The sequence below is a fragment of the Musa acuminata genome, unplaced genomic scaffold, assembly GCF_036884655.1.
Source record: "Musa acuminata AAA Group cultivar baxijiao unplaced genomic scaffold, Cavendish_Baxijiao_AAA HiC_scaffold_496, whole genome shotgun sequence".
In the NCBI taxonomy this organism is placed as follows: domain Eukaryota; kingdom Viridiplantae; phylum Streptophyta; class Magnoliopsida; order Zingiberales; family Musaceae; genus Musa; species Musa acuminata.
Window position 1 is genome coordinate 166,132 of NW_027020741.1, and position 8,176 is coordinate 174,307.

General features: G+C 41.9%; 1 non-coding gene across 1 annotated transcript; it reads right to left on the bottom strand.

The window, feature by feature from the left end:
* Positions 1-905: 905 nt before the first annotated feature.
* Positions 906-980, bottom strand: TRNAP-UGG (transfer RNA proline (anticodon UGG)). The gene has a single exon. It is a non-coding gene; the product is annotated as a tRNA-Pro (tRNA).
* Positions 981-8,176: the final 7,196 nt, after the last annotated feature.

Sequence of the window (8,176 nt, forward strand, 5' to 3'; positions counted from 1 at the left end):
GTCATAAGGAAATAGGCAATTATTTGAGAATTATGCCAGTAAGCATGATGAGTAAGCAGTTAGAACTACCCTTCTATCTATCCTTCCAAGTTAGTTTCGTCCCTATCCTTTTCTTTCTGGATACCAAAGAAAGGGGTTCATATCAATGGGGCATTGCCAAGCACGATGACTATAAACAAAAGCAAAAAGAATGAATAGCTAAGAGAATAATAATAAGAAATCCCTGTAAGCCGTCTTCGTAGCCTTAAGGCCAAAGGAAGCCCTCTTCTTTTCCATCATCCCTTCTTGGCAAAGCAAAGGAGTCAAACAAGAGTTAGGAGTAAAACAGGAAAAGATAGTGTATTGGAGGCAACAAGAGTTAGGAGTAAAACAGGAAAAGATAGTGTATTGGAGGCAACTCTTGAAATACTTTTAGGCTACTCCGTACTTAAGGAATATGACCTCACCCAACCTTCCATGGTGATTTAGACCATATCAACCTAGAATCAAAAGAAGAATGTCGAATCAAAAGAAGAATGTCCTCCAGCAAATAATCCATGCTTTCTTTCGCATAGCACTCTATTTATTGAACGAACCTAGGGCACTCTAAACATGTTTACTCCATCTCTTATTTATTTGCTTCCAGGGTAGAAAAAACACGATCGCCGGAGAGAAAAAGCACTAAGTATTCTTTACTAAAGGATTTACATTGTGGAGTAAGAGAATGAGCAGAGCTTTAGAAGCGATAGGTTTGGAGGAAGGGAATTCCACTCACCCGATAGGTTATGGGCGATGTAATTGAGCTCGACCGAAGGTATAGTATTTGGAATTCCGTTCGTAGGTAAGGTGGCAGTAAGGATGGAATTAAGCTCTACCTGCAGGGCCCCTTTACAGTACTTTCTTTACAAAAGGGAATTTCTTCACTGGCAAGGTGACAGGATTCGAACCTATAGCCCTCCGTACCCAAAACGGATGCGCTGACCAGACTGCGCTACACCTCGTTGAAACCCCCCAGAGCATATAGCCTGATCGATTAAGATTTAGCACCCTTACTTTATCTTAGACTCCGACGAGCGAGATAGTAAGTGAGTCGCTTTCTTGCTCGCGCTTTGAACATGATGCTTTCCTTTCTAGATAGCCTGAGCACTAAGACAATCTCGATGAATCACAAAGATCAAAGAGAAGCAGAGCTCGTTGCAGAGGATATATATAGGTAAAGTAGCCCTCAACTCCCGGTAGCAGAGGATATATATAGGTATGATGGTTGGCCTTTTCTTGAATAAAGAGAAAGGTGCTTCAAGCGAACTTGATTAAGGCTTTTTAAACATTATAGAAAGAGTAATTCATTCCTCAGGCAAAAGAAAGTGTACAGAGCAATTAGGCTCCGGGAAGATAAACCCAAATTATCAACAATGCTTTCGGGAGGCTTATAGGTGATTTGCTTCAATTCAAGACAGTGATGAGTAAGGGGGGGAGGCTTTGATTCAATTGCTTTCAGTGGACTATTTCAAAAGGTAAGGCTTTGATTCAATTGCTTTCAATGGACTATTTCAAAAGGTAAGAAGAGTAATGGTAGTGGTCGAGTTCATATTGACTAGATCACTAGTATCGAGAGCCTTTCCTTTAAGTGCTTTTTCATCTGGGGCATAGAGTGAAAAAAGACCACCTACATAGCCATCCTAATTAATCAATCAATATTTCTTTCTCTATTGAATCTTCTTAAAGGTAAAAGAGACCTTAAGCGAGGTCTAACCGCCTGTTCAACTTAGTCTGAGTAATGAATGAGAAGCCCTTCTATTTGAATATGGACCGAAAGCTAATCTTTTCATTTCACCATCTCTATTACACGGATGATTTATTACTCTTAGAATATGGTTCACAGCATAATGCCAGAGGAATTGCTGGTGTGCTGCATCATCTTGTTTCATTCACTGGACAGGTCGGCAACATAGATAAGAGCTCTCCAATCAAGTTTCGGGTACCTGGGCTTCAAGGAGGCGAGGTTACCAAGCGATGGGTCTACCTCAGATCTCAAGCGATAGGGCTACCTCTGGATCTCATGCAGACTGAGATAGAGAGATTGCTGCCCTGATTCAGTGTACATAAGGTTAGCTAGATGGACAGAGCCTTTCCTTTATTACAAAGGGAGGATGAATTGATCAACTCGACGCTCTCCTAATATTAGTAAGCTGCTACTGCTACCACGCGCAACTGTTCAGAGATGAAAGAAACTGGTCTCTAAGATAAGGTCCAGAACTCAGCATAAGAATTTGGATTGTAGGCTGGTAATCCATTTGCCGGGCGTGCAACTTGATGGAAGATTTGAACTTTGCAGGTAAAGCTATTCTGGCTTATGGAATGCAGGAATCCCTTTCTATCTGGGAATACATATGGGATGAGGCTTCGTTACCTGAGGAGTAAGGCCATATGGACAGTTAACATCCCTTAATATTGCTCATGGGCGAGGCTTAAGTGCGGGAGTAATCAAAAGAGCTTCCTTCAGATTGATATTGTGGGGGACAGAGAAATCACTCTGGTACGCGCCTTGGCTTCCTTACTAGCCCTTGAGATTAATGAGTACGTACATTCGCTATGATTCGGCCAGTTAAAGGTGGGTGGATATCATTTCATTACTATTGATATTTCACCTAGATTTATGGTTTCAATGACTGGACTTGAAAGATTGGCGAATACAGTTGAAACCTCCTGCCGCTAGTCAATTGCTTGAATCTATACCACACTCGATAGATTAAATGAAATAAATGCGGATTGCCCCTTTCTTTCTTAAAGGAACAGGAGTAGTTGACATTGCCAGTGAAATTGATCTGCCAGAATTCTGAAGTTGACTCTAAGCTAACTGTAGGAATCGCTACAAGCTCTGGGGCAAGGTAAGGATGGGGTGCGGCCTAAGACCCTGTGGTGGAGAGGTAGCTTGCATGAGTTAATGACCGATCAAAGAATTAGTTCGCCGACACACCTATTGTTGCTCGACCCAGCCCAGTTGCCCGTGCCTCGATGAATGAATGGCCCTACCCGCCTTCCTTTATTATTGTTGATCGCAACTCCATGAATGAGAGATTACCCCCGTTGACTGAGTTAATGACCGATCAGAGACTAATAGATGCTACCCCAAGGCTTAGTTGTGTTACTCGGATAAGGAGAATGAGCGGTACTACTAGAAGAATTAGCTATGTTTGGAGGTTACTCATATAAACCCAATAAGAATACTGCCTAACAAGTAAGTGAACCACCCTACTACATTGATGGACTATGATAATAAAATAGAGAAATCAGAATTAGTTCGTGGTCGCTCGTGGACTGATTGGTTATACCTTTCAGAATGAGTTGCCGACGTAGCTAATGGGGAACAAAGAATGAGTCATATAGTAGGCCCGCTCCTATTAGTAGGCCCGCAGCTCCTCTTCTTTCCTCTTTCACTCTCCCTCTCTTGTTTAACCCTACCATTACTTCCTTGAAAACGAAAACGACTACCTGCGCTACCTCACCAGTTGCTCGCACGCCCCTCCATGAATGAGATATGATCCACAGAGACTTAGTTGATGGCCGATCAAGGAATTAGTTGTGCCACTTGAAGACTATGTTATGTTACTTTCGGACTGAGCTAGGGGAATTTCAGAATGAGTTATCTTCTGACAAGAGCTAGTGACCCGACTTGAGGAGTTAGTTTTCCTACAAACGTTTATTGGTGACCGACCCCATCGATGCACGTCCGCAGGCCTTTCACCCAATTCATTAACTTAACGATATTGCCCGAACCCTTCGATGCACCACCGAACGAACAGAACAAAGACAGAGTAGCTGGACCAGAGCAAAGAACGAGTGTGTGGACGACCGAAGCCTTTAACTAGAAATACCAACGCATGTTGTTTCGCACACCCAATGCATGGTCTTTGGGTAGGTAAGGGAATAGCTTCTTTTGGTCAGTATCAGTAAGGGAATAGCTTGTGCGTGTAGCAATTCAATATATATGTTTTGTATAGCCAATAAGAATTCGATTATGGTTGTAAGAGGTCTACTCTGACTGGAACATCTAGCCGAGGGACATGGGAGAATCCAAACTACAAGAGAATATTAGTATATGAAAACACATTCCAATATATGCTAATAAATTATGGTATTATTCCCTAGCTACAGCTTAGATCAATTCTTCCATTAATGTGCTTAATTCTCTTATAGTGGAGCTGGCTTTCTGATTTCAAATATCATTCATTTTCTACTGCTTTGTAGTTATTATCTCTGGTTGGTGTAGGCATTCTTCCACTGCTGAGGTGAACAAGTGAGGCTCGGACTATTGAGTGGAAATTCACTCCCATGTTACTTATTCTTATTACTATTATAGTATATGCACTGGATCGTACCAATACTCCCGAGTTTGGTTCTATGTGCTTACCCACCCTTTCGATTCTATGTCCGACAACTTATTCTTCATCTATGTGCTGTGGATCGTGCCTGTATTCTCTATTCTGATTATAATTATTATTCTGATTGAACTTTAGCAGTTTATTATGATGATAACTTATGCAGTCAATCACGATACTAGTCTAAGGTGCGGTAAGGAAAGGCAAAATGGCAGGATAGTATGAGTTAGAGTCAAGGGGGGTAGGCTCCATAGTTAGGTTAAAGAGTTAGCCCGAAGCAAGTGAGGCTCCGTATCTGTGTTTATAGCCTTCAAAGTGTTAGCTGGTTTCCCCGTTGCTGGAGTACTTTTGAGTTCTTGTTTACATTGGTTACAGCCCAGTGAGTACTAGTTTTGTTCTCGTTATTAGTGTCAAATTCTGATTAATGGTGATTGGATTCCCGGGAGCAAGTAAAGGTCTTGTTAGTTTGATATTAATGTTCCCTTTTTCAAGTTCAAGTAAGAGAAGCACTTGTTCAACGTCCTCCTTTTGGTAGATCATTGCCGTTGATCCTAGCAATGAAGAAAAAGGCTATTCCTTTAGCTGGGCACGCTGGGCAGTAAGATGTTAACTCCGCTTTTGCAGATACTCTTGCCGTTGAAGGAACAAACGCAATAGCCATAGAGTAGTCAATACCCGGATAACAGTCAATGGATTTAGGAAAGAAAGGTCCCAGCCCAAGTGATAGAGTGGCCAAGCCAAGTAAAAGCACTTCGCCCGATAGCTAGGGGAGATATTCTAGTTTACAAGGAAAGATCAGAGTCTGATTACCTTAAATAGGCACTGAAAGCAGGAAGCATCACATTATTATTCTTTTATGAGACTACCCACCAAGCAGCCGAACAAAGGACAGGCAAGCCCCGCGCCTGACGCGTCACACGAACAAAGGAACAAATGGACATCACCGAAAGGAAAGACCACAAGAGAGAGACCGGGGCAGGTGTGAAGCAGGAAGCTCCGATGCGGACGATCTGGTGCGACGGTTTCTTATAAGGCATTCGAACGATTGTCACTGATTTGCAGAGTCTCTAAGGCACTCAATTGTTCCGCTCCCGCCATGCTTATTATTGCTTTCTTGGATATCAAAATCATTCCTGCCAAGCTGTACTAAAATACCCCCCAATGAAAGTCAAGAAAATCAAGGGTGAAAAAAAGCAAGCAAATATTCTGGTGATCCCCATTGAGGAGCCCCTAAAGGAAGATCAATCCCCATTAGCAACTGGTAATCAATTGAAAGCTAAAATCAGGGGATCCCCTACGGAACTATAGGAAAGTGACTTCTGTAAGTTGGCATTAATTTGTCTGGGTAGCGAAACCTTGCCTAATTCTTTCCATCCCTTCAAAGAGCTCCTTATTTTGATCTATGCCTGACAACAAAACAAGCATTCAATCTTGACTTGAAATCCCTTCCTTGTTATTCCCTATATTATTCTATTCTATTATCCCACGAATTGGCGCTAATAAACCTGCCCACAATTGATCCTTATGGAAAAGAAAGGATTCCACTTTCCCTGACGTAGATCGTAAGTTAGAACTTGGTTTATGTGTCCTCCTCTCATTAAGGTGTTTCCATCATCCAATGCTCTTTGTACATGATGCACACCAGCCCTCTTTTCAAGCACTTTATTTCAACTAAAATACATGGAAATTAATAGAACTTGGAGTTATCCCCCTAATGGCCAGATTATGGGCCACAACATTCAAGTTTATGGAAAAGTGGCTGACGTGAACAACATGTTGCGCGAAGATCTATTTCATCGAACTGGTTCCGCTTGAATTGTAGAAAGACCCTTGACATACAATATTGACAACTTCCATCGAATCTGATCAAATAAAGAAGGAAGTGAGCAAGAGCGCATCAACAGCACGAAGACCATCCAAAAGAGCTGCGTAGTTGCGAGTTGCTTATCGGGTCATACATTATTAATACAAATGATAATTATTCACTAAAGCTCACTTGGCACACCGATACAAACAATGTCGGAGCAGAGGAAGCGTTCTTAAATAGGAAGTCTTTACCTGCTGGATAAGAAGGAGATTTTGATGAGTGCTAAAAATGCATTCTCTGAGAAGTATCATAATTTACCTGAGTAGCTATAGGAGCATCCCTAGATCCCATTGCAACTCATATAAGTGGGTGGTATCCAACATTAGCGAAGATCAGAACTCTCGACACTATAGAAAAGGGGAACTTTACGAGTGGTTGCGAAACTTGGCTCGATACTAGAGAAGCACCAAATCATTACGGTTAGACCAAAGTGAAGTGGCTCTGAGGCTAAGTCATTCGTGGAGGGAACAAGAGTCCAGGTCATTGCCTTCATCCAGCCAATCTCCACTATAGCTGCGGTTCAATTGTTGGAAGGAGTATACCAAATTTCTTGCTTCAGCAGGTTACAAAAGGAGATAGCGAAGGAGCACTCATGGAATAATATGGTAATAAGTAGAGCAAGAGTCAAGATTGCTAACAAAACAGGTGTATCGTTGCCTTTACTTCACTTTCCAATTATTGTGTAAATGAAACGTGAGATGGGTAATTGGTTCCAGCAAAGTTGACAAAGATACATTTGAATCTTCGGAGCAACCCTAAGATGAAAAAGGGCCTTCCAACCCATCCAAGGCTCACCATTCTCATTAAGAGACTTAGTCATTAATCTGTAAGCGCTGCTCACAGAAGTACCGAGGCACTCAGAGTCCAAACCAAATATGAATCCTTGGGGTTGCAAGGCGCCAAGCAACGGCGCGCCAAGTTAACGCCCAAACGACTATACAAAGAGCTCGAAACTCTCTAATGCTCACTTTCTAGTATGTCTCAATTAGTTCTGAAAGTTGGTTCCTGAGGTTGTTTACCCTATTCTTTTATATCATGAGTCAAAACAAAGCTTTAGAGTGGTGACCTTATTGGATTATCTCTCATATGTCTATTTATTGTGCGCTCTTCTTCTTTTCCGCTTAAGAGTCTGGGGTTGGTTCGGCGTCGTCACTAATACAACGATGGGTGGCCAAGGAGGGATGGATTCTCAATCTTTGATAAGGTTTCGTTCCTTTCTTCAATCAAGGATAAGGTTATGATCATACTACTAAGAATTATTCACTAAAGCTCACTTGAACTGAGTAAGAGGAAAGAATACAGTATGCTTGAAGGTAAAGGAAAGGGCAGTGAAGAATGAGCTGGCTCTTTGAGACTAGAAAAAGGCATGCAAGCAGGATGCACCAATTCCTATTATTAATATGCGCTCAGTCTTTGCCCCGTCAGGAAAAAAGTACTCCGATAATGGTTCCTATTGCCCGGATCAGCCTTGGGTTAAGGGAAAGAATGGATTTGATAACCGTATCCATAGCAAGAAAGAGGGTGAAGTTAATTGAGTTTTGAGTTTAGGTAGGGCAAAGAAAGAGATGCTGAGCACAAGCAACGCACGCCCGAACTCTTATATTCTACTTATTGGTAATAAGTATCAAGTATAGAAGCGGATGCCTCAATTATCTTATGTAGTTTCCTTCGGTCCCTATTGATTCGGTATATTGGGGTGCCAAATCGAATTTCTTCTTGACTTCCCGAGTTTGGTTTGGCGCTGGCGGAATTGAGCTAGTGCTGTCCGTTCAGGTTATCACTACTACTTCCTCAGTTGTCTTTACTGTCTTGAAGTGCAGAATTGGATGTTCTAGAAGAAGAGCGGGTCACTTTGCAAAGATAACAAGTAGATTTGAGTAAGAAAGTCAAGCTTTTGCCAGAGGATGAGTCTTTCAAGTATAGGTTTCAAACCGGAGAGCCTGTTTTCCTA